The sequence below is a fragment of the Arvicola amphibius genome, chromosome 10 (genome assembly GCF_903992535.2).
Source record: "Arvicola amphibius chromosome 10, mArvAmp1.2, whole genome shotgun sequence".
NCBI classification, from domain to species: Eukaryota; Metazoa; Chordata; class Mammalia; order Rodentia; family Cricetidae; genus Arvicola; species Arvicola amphibius.
Window position 1 is genome coordinate 68,953,690 of NC_052056.1, and position 16,548 is coordinate 68,970,237.

The 16,548-nt window shown below is 42.5% G+C and overlaps 1 protein-coding gene across 4 annotated transcripts in view; it reads right to left on the reverse strand.

Moving 5' to 3' along the window:
* LOC119824574 (LIM domain containing preferred translocation partner in lipoma) overlaps positions 1-16,548 on the reverse strand; it is a 600,040-nt gene that overhangs the window by 406,425 nt on the left and 177,067 nt on the right. The window contains exon 4 of one of the 4 annotated variants that reach the window (XM_038344782.1): positions 407-463. The exons of the other annotated variants lie outside the window; for them this stretch is intronic. The gene's annotated coding sequence lies outside the window, so the exon portion shown is untranslated. The remainder of the gene's footprint in view (positions 1-406; positions 464-16,548) is intronic. 4 annotated transcript variants of the gene reach the window in all.

Here is a 16,548-nt window from a genome sequence, read left to right on the forward strand (position 1 = left end):
ATATAGGGTATTTCCCATATCTATACCTTATTTAATCCCCACAACTACCCAGAAGGTGGCTAAGATCAGGATCACAACTGTTGAAGTTAAAATGAAGAAACTGGGCCAAGTTGCTGTGACGGCTCTTGATTTTACCGTACCTTTATAGCTATTTCCAGAGATATCCAGCCCCTAACTATTACCCATGCCTGAGGGTGAGGCCCCTTCCATTCATAGGATGCTATATCAGATTAGAGTCCAAACCAACTTTTTAAATGGGGAATTTAAACAACAGATCTTGCCCATGATCCCTAACTCCTCAAATCTTCCTATATGTGTCAAGAAAACCAAGGCACACATTAATAGATTTCAGGCCTGCTCTGATTTGATTAAACTTAGCAAAACAAAAATCTTCCCTAGAGCTTACCTTCCTTTTCTATGGAAAGTTAGACCCCAGCTTTCAACGAAGACAATGGAGCTGGAGCTGGGTAGAAGAAACCACAAAATACATAAGTAAGCAACAGCCCACCACACCACACACTTAGCAAGTATTAAATTCCTATAGCACGCGTTCAAAATAACACATGGACACTTTATCAGAAGACAGATGGAGAAAACACAGGGTACGACCCACTATTCCACACACTTCTTTTTAAATGGATTAGTTTTTAAAAGTCTGGCCTGAGGTTGGTGCAGTCCTTTTAAAGAGGGAACAGCCGCAGTCCTGTGGAGACTCTTCTCTAGGCTAAGGAACTTTCCAAGCATAGACTGCTACCACCTACCTACCTCCTATTTATGTATCTACAACATAACCAAAGAGACAGTTAACTCGTCTAGGATTCGGTGTTTGGGTTCTATCCTGTTTTGTTTTATGGAGTATAAAAGGTAAACAGCAGCTCCTGGGCTAGCATTGTCACCAACAAGGGACCCAGAAAGAAGGCTGCCAACTAGCCTCAGTTTCTCCATCTGTACAGTGTGGGATTCTGTAAAATATTAAGGATCTTTCCAAACTAAACAGCTAAAATACCAAACAAGCAAAGAGAAAATGTCATGACAGTCAAACGAACTATTTCCAAATACTTAAATAAAGTGCTAATTCTGCACAAGTTCTGAGACGGAATACACACGCAAGCCAGTTTAAAAATCCCGGAAGATACATGTTTCTAGCTATTTGCTTGTTTGGTTTTGGTTTTCCTAAGACGCAGAGCTTTTGATAGTGAAAAGGCTAGCCCTGGTAAATAACAAGTGTTTGCTGAGAAACAGGCTGCATTCAGAAAGTCATCTGGGTTACAGGTCAAAGTAACACATTGGTCTGGCCAGGGCAATGATGTCTTTTCCCTGCTATTAGCCAGACTCTAAATGGTTTCCTCCGCCTTACATTTCATTTAAAGACTTAAACAAACCTATAATTTCTCCTGTGGAGAGGGGAGGCAGGGAGATGTCTACAGTGAAGCCAAAAACAACTTCATATTTCACACAGGATTGCAAGAACACAAGTTTGCACCTTAAGGATTTTAACAACGAAGTCAGGGTGGCCAAAGAGTCTTCTAGAATCTTGGGATATTATTGAGAAAACCATTCCAATATAATGTTAATTTGATAAAGCCAAAATTATGCACAGCAGGAAAGAAGTTGGGCTCATTTGTTGCTTTGTTTTGACCTTCTCAAAGTTAAACTTGGTAAACATGCAGGCCATTCCCCAAAATGGATGGACTATGGAGCATGGGCCCCTGAAGTGAAGCGGCCATATGTGGAGCTGGCACTCTGCAGCACAGTTTAGGAAACATTCACCAAACGTACAAAGTGACTGAAACAGGACATGGCTTTACATCTGACAGCATCCCATCGCAAAATGAAGCTGAACACCACATTCATTGAGAACTTGCATGCTCAACTATTTTAATCAGTACTATATTTACATATCAACTAGTATGTTTAAGGTTATTTTTATCTATAGCAAATCTGTCATATAATTCATGGATAACATCTAGCTCCAATCATTGTCAGCTAAAATGACTTCTGTTTCTTGAGCATTTCCTGAGATATAAAAGCACTCCTGAAGGACTGGTTCTCCTTCTCCTAATGATATGTGATATGACAGGAGCCAAGGCCAAGGGAAATCTCCCTTTCTGTGCTGCTTCCTCCCCCTCCTTCTCTATCGCCTCTCTCTTTCTTCTGCCCATCTCCCTCAAAACAGTCAACTAAAAATGAATCAATTCTCTTTATGGAAAAAAAATACATGACAACATCAGGCAAAGAGCTAGCAAGGGACCAGAACTAACAGAGCCCTATCCAGTGGAAGGGCCCTTCAGCACATGTCAGGATTTATCTTGGGGCCCCAGTGTTCTCACATACATGAGATATGTTTTCAGATGACAGTCTGTGTGACCTCAAGGGATGACCCACTATTATCACAATTCAAAGTAGAGTATCACCATGAAGAAAACAAAGCTAGCAATGCTTACCCCTCCCACACAGCAAACTGAGGAAGTACCCATACACACAAATACCTGTAGAACAGCGAAGGCATCCAAGTGACAGATTTCAAAACACAGAGCACAGAAATAAGAAAAGATGATAGAAAGAAGTGGGAAGGATCTCCATTTCCTGCGCACTGCTCCCAAAGCCTGCAAAGCAAAGGGCTAGCAGATGCAGCTCCCAGATGAGCAGAGTCAAGTGAGCATCTCTTGGCCCTCACACCACACCTGCTCTTATGGCAGAAGGAAGCTCACAACACTTGCAGCATTCACAACGGATGGGCCCAGAATCAACCCAGTGTCCACTGAGGGGTGCTGAAATATGGGAGGGAGAGGGAGGGAAGAAGAGAAGGGGAAGAGGGAGGGAGAGAGGGAGGGAGGGGGAAGAGGGAATAGGAGAGAGAGATGGATGGGAGGGATGGATGGATGGACGGACAGAAGGAGGGATAGATAAGTGGAGGGAGGAAGGAACAGAGGGATGGATGGATGGACAGACGGACAGATTAGAGAGGTAGGTAGGTGATAGACAGACATAGATACACACACAATTAAAATAGTTCAGCCTTTAGTTCGAAAGAAAGCTGGTTAATCCCATCTAAAAGATAAGCAAATATAAATAAATTTTTAAAAGTTAATTTCTTCAATTTTTGACAATACGGATGGGATCTGGCGAAATCATGTCCACTAAAATATCCCAAGAACAATAAGAAGAAAGTACCATAAGACATGTTAATTACATGCGGGGTGTAGTAATTAGCCAAGGAAACAGAGAGAATGCTGGTCCCCAGGAACCAAGGGGGAACAATAGGAGGCCACAGATGACAGTATAGAGCAACTCAGGAACTCAAGGAGAGAAGTCCCAGAACCCAACGGACAGCATGAGGGCAAGGGTTAACACTGCCTTGTACGCCAGAAAGTCGCAGCGATCCCTTCAGTGCTGTGAGTCTCGTGTTCAGAACAGCCACTATGCGGGCTGACAGGTCTGTTAGGTAGCTTGATTGCCATCTTCATTTTACAGTGTGAAATACGTATCAAAATATAGAGCCCATCTTAAACATACAAACTTCTCACGTCCCAACTATAGAAGAAAAATGATGGAAATGTTTTTAAGTGAAAATAAAACTTTTCAGAGAACGAGAGGGAGGAAGAATTCCAAGGATGTTTTGAACAATGACAACAGCTCAGGAGTTGGTGTTCCTACGTCTGCATTCCTCCCACACAGAAACTGCTGCCTGATTACCTCCAGCACTTGCTGCTACATGCTCTGGGGTGTTGGCCACAACGGCGGCCTTATGATTTCACAGCTATGGCATAGAACGTGTGGCCGGCCGCAAGCACATTTCAGTGCCTCATCGTGACAATAAATTTAAAACCGCCATTAACATGTAGGGGTGAGAAACAGCGCCAACAGGGTTAAAACACACTGGCCACCCAGAGCAGAGCTGCTGGCAGCATCCTAGTGAGTGCCCACAGCAAAGGGGCTATGGCATCCAGACCTACTGCATGGCACGGGCATTCCAGGACAGGATCACCTTTTAATGGCAAAGGACAAGAGCAGTTGAGTGCTGGCACCCAAGAAATTAAAGACATATGGAATAAAATTTGATAATTTTAATTTGCCTTTTAATTTAAAATCAAATTATGTATTCACATTATGCTTTAAACTCGTATAAATAAATAAATAAATAAATAAATAAATAAATAAATAAATAAATCGAGCAGACATAGGACTGGGTAGTATCCCTTTATTAGTTGATTTAGTCTTCTGAAGAGGACTTTCTCTCTTCAGTTCTTCTACACAATGCCGCCATTTTCGGCTTTTGTCCCTCCCATGAAAGTCTGTCTCTCACAGAAAAGAGGCCAGCCCCTTCTAGGAGACATTCACTAGAATGTGCCAGCAGCTCCTTCCTGGCTCACTGTATTCATGGAACATGGAGGAAACTTCCTGCTCCAGCTCATGTATTTATTCCCCTTGTCCTCAGATGGGGAAGCAGTTTTGAGAAACTGGAACCTTTGGGACATGAGCCTCGCTTAGCACTCGTGGGCTAGCAGGGGCCGGTCTCTGAAGATGCCATGTCCCTGCTGTACTTCTGGCTTTCCGGCCTATAGCTACAATGGAAAAGCCACAGGCTCCCTCTGACATGACCTCAGCCATCTCTACTGTCATGTGCTCCCTGCCATGACGGACTGAAAAGCTCTGAAACTACGAGACAAAAACAAAACAAAAACCTCTTCCTCTCACACTGCTTCCGCCAGAGAGTCTGTCACAGCGACAAGGTAACTGCTTCAGTCACTGTTCATATCCCCTGAGGCATGAGCCTTGGTGCAGCAGGTGCCACCTCTCCACAGCACTGGCCATGGTAACAAATGGCTAGTAAGAGAAAACAGGCATAGCTCATACCCGTCGCAGCCTAGAAACTTTCCCCCCTCTTTTGTGAGGCATGTCAAATTCTTCCCAACACTCTGGTGATACTTCAAACCACTTCTCCTTCTAGAAGGCTCTATTGGCCTATACATGTCTCAGATACCAACAAAAAAAAATGACTGTTTCTGTCCTCTGATGACCGCAGATCCATTACCTATATATCTAAAGAGTTCTCAGGTCTGTCTCCAAGAGAAGCTGCCTGCATTGATTGAAGCCAAACCCATTCTCCCCAAATGACAGACCATTGAGGGAAGAGGCTACGTAGACTTACTCCAGCAAGGATGAAGATAAAATTGGAGCTGGTGGGATAGCTCAGTGGGAAACAGCACTTCGTACCAAACCTAATAGCCAGTGACCCCCTCCCAGCATCCACAAGGCAACTCCCACAAATTGTCCTCTGACCTGCACATTCATGTAGTAGTGTGTGTACAAACATGCATACCCATGCAGAAACCCACACACACAACTAAATAAATGTAATAAAAATAGTCTTTAAAAGATAATATCGGGTTAAAGAATAATGCAAATAAATATCATACGGAAAGACTCTGTCAAAGGCAGTAAGGCAAAGAGAGCCGAAGGATTCCGGATTGGAAGCTGAGCAACAGACTATGCAATACCGAGGAAATGCATTCAAATAAGAACAATACATCTCATATGGGAACAGCTAGAGGTAGGGCTGAAGACGGAGCTCAGCAGTAGAGCACAAACATGTATGAAGCCCTGGATTTGATTCCCCAACAGCACAGGACAGGAGGAAAGGGGAGGGGCTGGAGGGAGGGAAAGGGAAGCAGAAGGAGTGGAAAGGAGAGGTAGCTAACATTAACAGAGTGTCTACCATGAATGAGAATTTTCCAGTACTAACTCTGTCACACACCACAGTAACTCTTAAGAGTCACTGTTTTTGCCTGAATTAGATAAGAGGGAATGACGCTTGAGGTGCATGGAATTCATGTCCTTGGAGAGGAATTAAAATCGCTTAGGATAGGCTTCAATCCTAAATTAAGGCATTCTAGCTAGCATGCCTGGCTTGTACAAAAGGTGGCAAACATCTTACCCAATGGAAGGGAAGAGCATTTTCTAGAAACAGACTAAAAACAGTTGTATGCAAATGACGTAAGAAATAAAGGATGTATCGAAGTGGAAGACAATAGGAAGATAAACACGACTGTCCAGAGAGCTAGTCTGCCTCCTATGGCCTCCTGTGGCACACACATGCCCTGGTACCTGAGAAGGGAGACCAACTAGGCTGAAATCTTTACTAACTTGTCTCATTTCTTCAAGCCAGAACTTACATAATCTTCACTGAAGCAGAGAGCCTCCAGCCCTCGTTGAGTTACTTAGCGAGTCCAGGGCCCGGCCCGCGGCTGTTACCTTGACTATTATCATTATGAGAGCTGATGCTCTTGTCCACAGGCAAGTCCCTGCCAGAGAAGGCAAAGGGCCTTTTAGCAAAGAAATGGAAATCAAACTCAAACAGTGAGAGGGGGCATCTTGTGGCCAATCTTAATGACACTTAATTCTCCGATGAGGAATTCTGTAGCAAACAACCTCTTGATTCTATGCAAAACATTTTTAATTTCATGCCCTGCTAATCACACAGCTGCTAAATTTCTCTTCCCATCAGTTGTAAAAAAGTAAATAGATAATAATTGTAATAATAATTTAAGAAACAGTTGGCCTCAAATAAAATTTGAGGCCTAATGAATTTTCCCATCTGGAATTAATAATGTAGTGGATAGCAAAGTTTCCTTGATCCAGTTGATATAAATGTTCTTGCATGATTTTAAGTATCAAAATATAATGTTCTAAAAGCCAAAGGCCTGCTGATGGGGCCACAGAACACAGTCTCGACGACATTCTCTGACAAGACTCTGGTGGAGTCTGACAACGCCCTTCCTCGTGGCATCTTCATTGTCTTTTCATCAACAGCAGGCACACTACACACAGCTGACTACACGTGAACTACACACAGCTGACTACACGTGAACTACACACAGCTGACTACACGTGGACTACACACAGCTGACTACACGTGAACTACACACAGCTGACTACACGTGAACTACACACAGCTGACTACACGTGAACTACACACAGCTGACTACACGTGAACTACACACAGCTGACTACACGTGAACTACACACAGCTGACTACATGTGAACTTGTGAACAAATGTCACCCGGACACCAATGTCTTCCTAGAACAAACACATTGACTGAACCAACCCAGGGCAACAAAGCAGAATCTCCTGTGAACGCTGAGAACAAAAAGAGCTGTACAGTAAAGGACAGAACGTGGTTCAACTAAATATCTGAAGATGAAAAGGAAAGCCCGAGAAACAAGGCAGCATGGATGAGCCACAAGGGGCAGAAACGAACGAAGGACCAGTAAGAAAATCATGAATGAAAGTAGTCAAAGAAATAGCCTACAAGTAAGTAAGAAAAGTACACGAAGACGAAACCCGTAGTAATAAGCATAGTCAAATGGCCGAGAGCATCGGCAAAGGACTATGAAGGAGATATCCCCACATTCCTTTGCCCACAGCCTTGCCTGGAAAACACTAGGAGGAGCTCAAGGTACCAGCACTCTGTCCATTCCTCTGGCCTATTCTGCACTTTGAGTTCATCTGCTGAAACTTGTCAACTTTGAAAGTGACCTCAAATGCCATCACCTCCTGCAGCCCGAGTCCACTTGTGGGTTTGCATAGCCTTCTCCTTACCTTGTCATTGTCCCCATAGTGAACAGTGCTTTATACGAGAGCTGCTTAGTCTCTTACACATGGTTATCACCAAGATGAAAGGGAGTCCTCTGAGCAAAATGTACTCCTTAACGGCAGGACTTCAGTTTGCAGAGTGGGTATTTGTCGTTGTTATTACTGTCAACATGACACGGTCTAGAATCAGCCAGGAGATGAGTCCCTTGCCATACTTGTGAGGGAGACTAAGTAGGGTAACTAAGACAGGCATCTCTTCCTTAACTATGAGCAGCACCATTACTTGGGCTGAAGTCCCTGAGGAAAGGAAAAAGTGAGCAGAGTATCACCATTCACCACCCACCCTGGTGACCTGGTGGTTGCACATGCAATGTGACACCACGACTTCCCCGCCATGACAGACTGTACTCTGCAAAGAAAAGCCAAAATAAGCCCTTCCTTCCTTAACAGGCTCCTGTAGTTATTATTTTCAGCAATACAAAGAATAGCTACTAGCATCCTTGAGGAAAGGGTGCACTTTCTTACACAATTCTAGAGGACACTTTTTCACGATGTATTCTGACTGCAGACAATGTTTTTTGTTTTTTGGTTTTTTTTTTGGTTTTTTTCGAGACAGGGTTTCTCTGTAGCTTTGGAGCCTGTCCTGGAACTAGCTCTTGTAGACCAGGCTGGTCTCGAACTCACAGAGATCCACCTGCCTCTGCCTCCCGAGTGCTGGGATTAAAGGCGTGCGCCACCGCCCGCGCCGGCTAGACAATGTATTTTTAAGGAACCCTGAATTTACTCACAATGATAAGCTTCCAAACCTATGCATGACAATGACCGGTGAGGTGTCAACTGTTTGCAAGTACATTTGAGAAGGTCATAACTGAAACAGAAGCAGCAGTAAGCACAATGAGTCTACCCGCAAACTTTCAGCATCATCTAGATGAACAAAAATATAAATGTCTCCCCGACACAGTACCTGAGGACCCATAATCAAGTCAGCAGAGGGCAGGATTCACTGTTATTTCTAATGAGTGGCTGTGTGCAGAGTGTGGGCTCCAGGCTTAGGTAGAACCTAGGCAAATACAAAGAAGCAGACACACACCAAGACGAAGGGAGCTGATAATAGAAATGAGACATTGAGTCAAGAAAACTCATGATCTATCAGGGACATCTCCTTGGCTGACAGGGGACTTTGGAAAGAACACTTGGAAGTTGGCCCTCAGCTGCTGTTTCTGGGCTCAGCAGTTTTAGACATCTGTTATTATGAGCCTGTCTCACTATAGACCTATACGAAAGAGTTCAACGTCTTTTCAAAAACAATATTTGGACATTCTTTCCCATGTGAACTTCAGTCATTAACATACAGTACTGAATGGATTCCACAATCTTATAGCTTAAAAATGTAGTCATAATGCTTCAATGTCTAGGAAATAGCTATTCGTCTTTTTCCCAGATTTAGTGTATTTCTTTTATTCTAGGGAAATCTTTTCTTCAATTCAGTTTTTTCTGTTTTATTTTATAGCATATTTTTAAAGGACAGTAGCAATACACTCCCTTATTGGGGTATGAGACATCCAATGTCATTGAATAGGGCCTTAAAAAGTAACAGTTCAAACGGAACTTGTAATTGCACAAAAAGTCATACAAAGCATTAAGAAATGTTGAGCAAGATTGCAGTTTCTGGATTCTGATGGGTGCAGGCTCTGTGGGCCTAAAGTTCAGTGGTGACCCTGATCCATACAATACTGACAATAATAGCTCCTCAGCAGCCAGAGGAGGAAGAAGCCCAGAAACCATGAGGCATGTGACCACAGGATTCTGATGCATTTAAGAGTTAATGATGTCATCGTCATCACCAGCCGCTTGAGCACCCATTTAAATTTCTTTCTATGTTTTTTGTTTGTTTATTTGTTTTTCAGACAGGCTCTTTCTATGTAACTCTGGTTGCCCTGGAACTCACTATATAGACCAGGCTATCCAGGGACTCACAGATCTGCTTGCCTCGGTCTCTGAAGTGCTGAGATTAAGGGCATGTGCCACCACTGCCTGGCTTAATAAGTGATGCTTTCATTTATAGTCTTCTAGTAAGTGGTGGCAATGGTTCCAACTCAATTCCCAACTTGGTTTTCTCGATACTTACTTGCTTTTGAAAGTTCTTATAAATTCATGCCTACAATCGCCTTGAGCGCGGACCGTCTCCAGCCTGATATATCATTCACAGATTTAAATTATGCTACCCTGCCATATCTGAGGATATGGGCAGAAATACACCACACAAAGAGGCTTGCGGTGTTGCCAAGTGTGTCTGGAGGTGGGAGGAGAGTGCAGAGAGCAGAAATCAACACATGAAATGGCTAAGGAGGGAACAGTAACAACAATTTTGAGTTTTGAGTATGCAGCCTTCTCCCCAGATAGATAGAAGCTTATTAAGAATAGAATTCATGTCCTGCACTAGAAGCAGACAAGACACTTGACAAAGTCTGTACATTCCTGGGATTCGGGGACCACATATTTATGAACAGTAACAGTTCAAAAACTGATGCACTTGAGTGGTAGACAGATTCCCTGCCATATAAAAGGAACTGGGCTCCATCCTCATCAACACAAAATAGAAAGGAAATAAGAGCCAAAATGAAGCAAAGACTAAAGTCAGACACAGATGACGAATTCCCAGAATTCCAAAGTTCAGGTCTCAGTGTGGAGAATTCTAACCTGAGAGGACTTGCACAGGGACCAGAACAGGTAGGAGCAATTGGCACTGATGCCCACTAATAACCTGCAGGGGACAAACCACAGAAATCAGAGAACACACACTACCTTCTGCCCAAATGGGATGACTGGTACCCACAGTGTGAAACTCCCACCTCGGTGTGATGGCATAAGAGAGCAGACACTAACAAATCAAGACCAATGCACCCAGGCTTGCCTGACCCAGAGAACCACTGTCCTCTTCATACCGTCTCCTAGAAAGCCTTCCTTCTCCAACCATAGCATCCTTAGCAGATGCATTCGAACATTAAAATAATAATAATAACTGATAAAATCAAATGTCACCCTCAATGACTCTTCAGAAGAGACTGAGGCATAGAGAATAAATAAGAGTGGCCCATGGGGACAGAAGTAGGAAATAGCACAGATGTCAATTTTCCTAAAAGAAACCAGACTGCCTTTTCCCAAAATCAGTCCCTGTAGAAGGATGACCTATTGACATAAACAATGTGCTGAGCAAAATTCACACCTGCATCCAAGGTCAAGGAGCGACCAGTGACAAACACAGATAGTTTCTGAAACTTAGGGAAAACCAGCTTGGGAAAACTCTAAACACCCATTCTACATGCTCAAGTCCGAGGGAAGGTTCTGCAGTGAAAACAGAAAAATTAGAGTAAAGTAAAAAAAAAAAAAAAAAAAAAAGCTACTACTCATAAATGTGTCAGGCACAAAATCAAATGTCTGAAATGATGTGAAATCCATTCATTTTTAAGTACAGAAAAACATAGCAGCCTTTGTGAGGTACAGGAGACACGCAACCCAATTGCGCTGCGTGGGTGAGTAACTTGAACCAGGAATTCACCAAGAGAGTATGAGGAGCCACAAGACACGGCGCTGAGCAGAAACCCTTGTGAGACACAGTGGATGTAATAGTCATATGATTAACAAACTGTCACATCAACCGTATCTGCAACGTGGGAACACTCTGGCACTTCGTATTTTTAAAATTGACATTTTGATTCATTACTGTAAATAGCACTTTGGGTTAAATATTGTGACAGGGAACAGATCATATATATGTACATATATATTCACTCTATATATTGCTACACATGTATATCTGTCTAGTTCTGAAGCAGTTTATAATCTATGAAAGTGTCCGCTCCACTGATGTTTGGGCTGGTTTATGCACTGGCTACTGCACTCCTGAAAGATGTTCTTTTTTGGCAAGAAGCCTGAGGAGTGGGAAGATGGGGTGACTGACAGGAGTGGCTAGAGAAGAGACTCTGGAGAAGTCTTCACGCTCACATAAAGGGTTTTAGAAAGACTGCATTAACTTCCTGTTCCCACCTTTATGAAGCCACTGGCGCAAGCACATTAAGAGAGTTGCTGTCTTCATGGCTGCACAGCTCCAGAAGGAAACAGGCAGCAGGAAAAGCCCAGAGGGAGGGGGAGGTAGGAGGAACAAACAAGCAAAGCAATGCTTTGGGGTTTGGGGGTATTTTGTTGCTTTCCTTTTTCTTTCTCTTTTTGCATTTTCCTTTCTTTATTAGGGAGAGCAACTTTTCACACACAGTTTGATGCAACTAAACAAGGTATGGCTATCACAGCAAACAACATGTTGAAATATGACATTCTTTTCAGAGAAAGCGTATTTGACTTGCATCTCATACTAACACCCACTAACTTTTCCCTTTCCCTGAAATTCCTTTCTTCCCCTTTTTAAATAATTGAAAATAGATTCTTCTCTCATATAATACATCCCAACCAGTTTCCCAACCAGTTTCCTCTCCCTCCACTCCTCCCAGCTCACCGCTGCACTCCCCCTCCTCTCCATTCCTTTTCAGAAAAGAACAGGCCTCTGAGAGCCTACAGCCAAACAGGGCAACACAAGATATAATAAGATAAGGCAAAAGCCCTCACACCAAGGCTAGACAATGGAACCCAACAGGAGAAAATGAGTTCCCCAAACAGGCAAGAGAGTCAGCCTTAGCACTGCTCCTTGTAAGAATAAGTAAGCCCACTCAGGAGCTTAGATGGCAGGAAATAATCAAACTGAGGGCTGGGATGAATAAAATAGAAACAAAGACAGCAGTACAAAGAGTCAGTGAAACAGAGTTGGTTCTTTTAGAAAATCCACAAGATAGACAAACCTTTATCCAAACTAACAAAAGACCCAGAGAGGCTATACAAATTTACAAAATCAGAAATGAAAAGAGGGACTTAACTACAGACAGCAAGGAAATCCATAGAATCTGTAGGTCATATTCCAAAACCTATACTCCACAAAATTGGAAAATCTGACAGAAATGGATAATTTTTCAATAGTCACCACTTGCCAACATTAAGTCAAGATCAGATGAACAATTTAAACAGGACTATCACCCCTAGTAAAATAGAAAACAGTCATTAAATGTCTCCCAAACAAACAAGCAAAAAATGCTAAGGCCAGACAGTTTTAGCACAGAATTCTACCTGACTTTCAAAACACAGTTAATGCCAATACTCCTCAAACTATTCCACCAAATAGAAACAGAAGGAACATGGCCCAATTCATTTATGCCCAATTATTAGGCGACAGTTTCCCTAACACACAAACCAGATAAAGACTCAATAAAGAAAGCAATTATAGTTTCCCTTATAAACACAGAAGCAAAAAAAAACTGAAAGTGCTTGCAAACCAAATCCAAGAACACATCAAAAAGACCACTGCGCATGGTCAATTAGGCTTCATCCCAGAGATGCTGGGATGGTTCATCAAATGAAAATCAGTAAATGCAATCCACCATATAAATAAACAGAAAGAAAAAAAAAGCACATGATCATCTCATTAGATGCCGAAAAAGAACTTTGACAAAGTACAAAACCCTTTCGTGATAAAAAGTCTTGGAGAGATCAGGAATAGAAGGAACAAACCTCTCTGCAATTCTTAAGTGTTCCTCTCTCTGGAATACCCGACCTTCAGGTAACTTTCTATTTATTGTTAATTCCAAGTTTATTATGAACTTCCTCATTAAGACAAATTTAGCAAACAAATAATCTAATCACACATACGCAAGATTAGACCAGCATATAATGTGTACACACACACACACACACACACACAGACACACACACACACACACACACACACTACAAAGGCAGACCAAGACAGATACTTCGTCTTGTGTTTTCAACTTTCTCTCTGGACTCTTATACTGTTATTACTCCACTCACTCTCCTCCAAACACCAGAAAAGGCACAAAAAAGAAACCCGAGAGCTATATACAGCCAGATTTACACTTACTACAGATTAGTTTGCCTCAATACTGGTTTAAATTAGGCAGCAATGTTCTCTCTCTGAGTACATTCTATTTAATATAAAAGAAAACTGATCCAGTTTTGTGCTCCAGGTTTGTGATTTCTCAGAAAAGATGGCAATGCCATCAATAAATAAAATGCTATCAATAACACTCACCCAGGCTCAGTAGGTAAAGGTGTCTGCCATGTAAGCCTGGCAGCCTGAGTACAATGCCCAGAACTGGGCAAACAGAAGAGCTAACTGCCTCAATAAAGCTGTCCTTAAAATTCATGCATGTTACTGTACATGTGTTTACTCACACATGCATATAATATGCACACACACAATAATAATTTTGAAATAAAAATCATCCAGAATCTAAAAACCTTAGGAAAACAAAATGAACACCATTTAATAAATAAGACTAATATTGACTAAAGACTTAAATGGTCAAATTCAAAAATTCCTATATCCTTCAGTAATCCAAAAAGGAATCTAGTTGCAGTATGTGCTTCATTAATTGAATCGTGCAGAGCAAAAAGCCTGTATATGCCACTGTTAAAAGTTAAAGGAGTCACATAAATTATTTCCAAAGTTGCTGGAAATTTTAGAAACCATCGACAGAAATGTAGTCCTCTTCCCTCTGCCTACTGAGAAAATACATTAGTTACTGTACCCCTCAAAGTGTAATGGCTTTTTTGAACTTGGGTCTTATTAACTCCCCAAACTCTTATGGAGGTAGATCACAACCCTCAAAGTCTGGAGCCTCCTCAGAAGACACCTGAAGCGCTGGTGAGGAATGAAGCCTCTAAGTGCTAGGGCAGAAGAGAAGTGACTCACAGCATACAGCACACAGATTTGGATGTCAATCCATTCTCGGTCACTTATTTTTTTTATATATACTAAATTTTTTATTTATTGTCAGAAGTTTTGTCTGCATGCCTATCTTTGTACCACATGCATGGTGACCACAGAAGCCAGAAGTGACTATCAGATCCCCTGGAACTAGAGGCAGAGAAAGTTGTGAGCCACCATCAGGTGCTAAGACAAACCTAGGTCCTCTAGAACAGCAGCAAGTGCTCTTAACCACTGAGCCATCTTTCCAGCCACAAGCACTTACTTGAGGTCAATTTTACTTTCATATGTTCATTGCAAAATGTGGACAATAAAATTATTTGGGCTGTTATGAATATTAAATAGCATACCAGAAGTCTTAATAAAATCTAAATTGGTGAGAACACTTTTCCCCAAAATCTAAATTTGCCAATTTTCAACAGCAGATAATAAAAATATTAAGAGCTCATAAAAATCCCACTAAGTTCAATTCAACAAACATTTACTGTAAATGCTTGACCTGTTGGTTTAGGTCTCTATTTAAAGCCAGGATTGAAAGACAAGGGAGGAAAGGAAGAAGTCATCCAAGTCACCATTTCGGTCCCTAAGAACTTTCACTCATTTTACAATGTGACAGTGAGCTTTTAGAAGAACACGTGGAATTGGACAAGAAAGTACAAAAAGAAAGCCTGGTACTGGTAGTGAACGGTTTCTGTGTGATTTAGGGATGCTAGACATGGCAAGAGGAAACGGCTCCAACAACAGAGACTATGCCATTGTTCTTCCAGCTGAAGGTGTGGAATATGACAGGGCAGTCCAGCCACCATGGCTCTGCACAGGGGCACTGGTTGCGGTTCAGCACCTAGTTGCTCATCTTAGTCCATCTGAGTTGATCTAAAAGGCTAGCTTATACTATGCAACTGAGAAAGAAAGCATGGAGGCTTACCAGGACTGCTGCGGTCCTGGGGAAATCCAAGAACAGCGTAGCAACGTCTGATGGGGACTTTGTGCCATGTCATCTTGTTGCTTGCTTTTCACTATTTAGTCTTTCCGGGGCCTGCCACCAAGATCCCAAATAAATCACACACAGTCTTACTTTTATTTGTGAATGCCCAACCTTAGCTTGGCTTGTTGCTAGCCAGCTTTCCTTTAATCATCTTGTCTTCCTTTTGTCCATGGGGTTTGATCTTTCTCTCCTGTAAATCTTACTTTCACTCTTCCTCCGCATCTTGCTGTGTAGCTGGCCCCAATGCCCTCCTCTCCCCTTGCTCCTCACTTGTTTGTTGTTGTTTGTTTGTTTGTTTTGTTTCCTTTTCTTGTTTCTTCTTCTATTTATACTTTCTGCCTGCCAGTCCTGCCTACCCTTGCTCCTGCCTCGCCATTGGCCACTCAGCTCTTTCTCAGCACCACCAGGTGTTTTAGACAGGCAAAGAATCACAGCTTCACAGAGTTAAACAACTGTAGCATAAACCAAAGCAACACAGCTTAAGATAGTATTCCTTAATATCATCTCAGGAGAGAAGGCAGACGGGCCAGAGAAGACAGCGGTAGGTGAAGAAAGGGGGGAACTCCACTCATCATACCCTATGAGCAAGAGGGGAAAGTTCATGTTAACATAACCCCACTTTGCGACAACTATGCCACTCCTGTGATCACAGCATTCATGGTGGCAGAGCCTTCCTAATCTAACCACCTGCTATAAGAGCCCAATGGCCATCCTGCTGCACCAGAATTAGGTTACCAACTCATATTTGGTAGAAGACATCTAAGATCTAATACTGTGCCGCGTTTCTGTCTCTGTGCTGAGCTACTGTCCTGTTTTTGTACCTTCTCTGGCCACTTTGAGGAACAGTGATATCTGCACCCTGCTCCATTCATAGCTGTCTGAGCTGAAGTAGAAAGCGAGGCAGGGCTCGCTATGACAAGGAGAAGCATCACCTGGCTGGGAATCATATCTCCAGCCACTGACAATAAGCGGCCCCAACCCCAACTGACAAGCAGCGCTGGATCATATTTACCAGCTCTTCTTGCTCCTACACATTCAACGTCTGGGCCCCACAGTTTCCAAGTGACAAGAGGACTCAACAGTCAAACGGATGATGAAGAAGCTCAGATATGACCACGGCGACAATTTCAAGT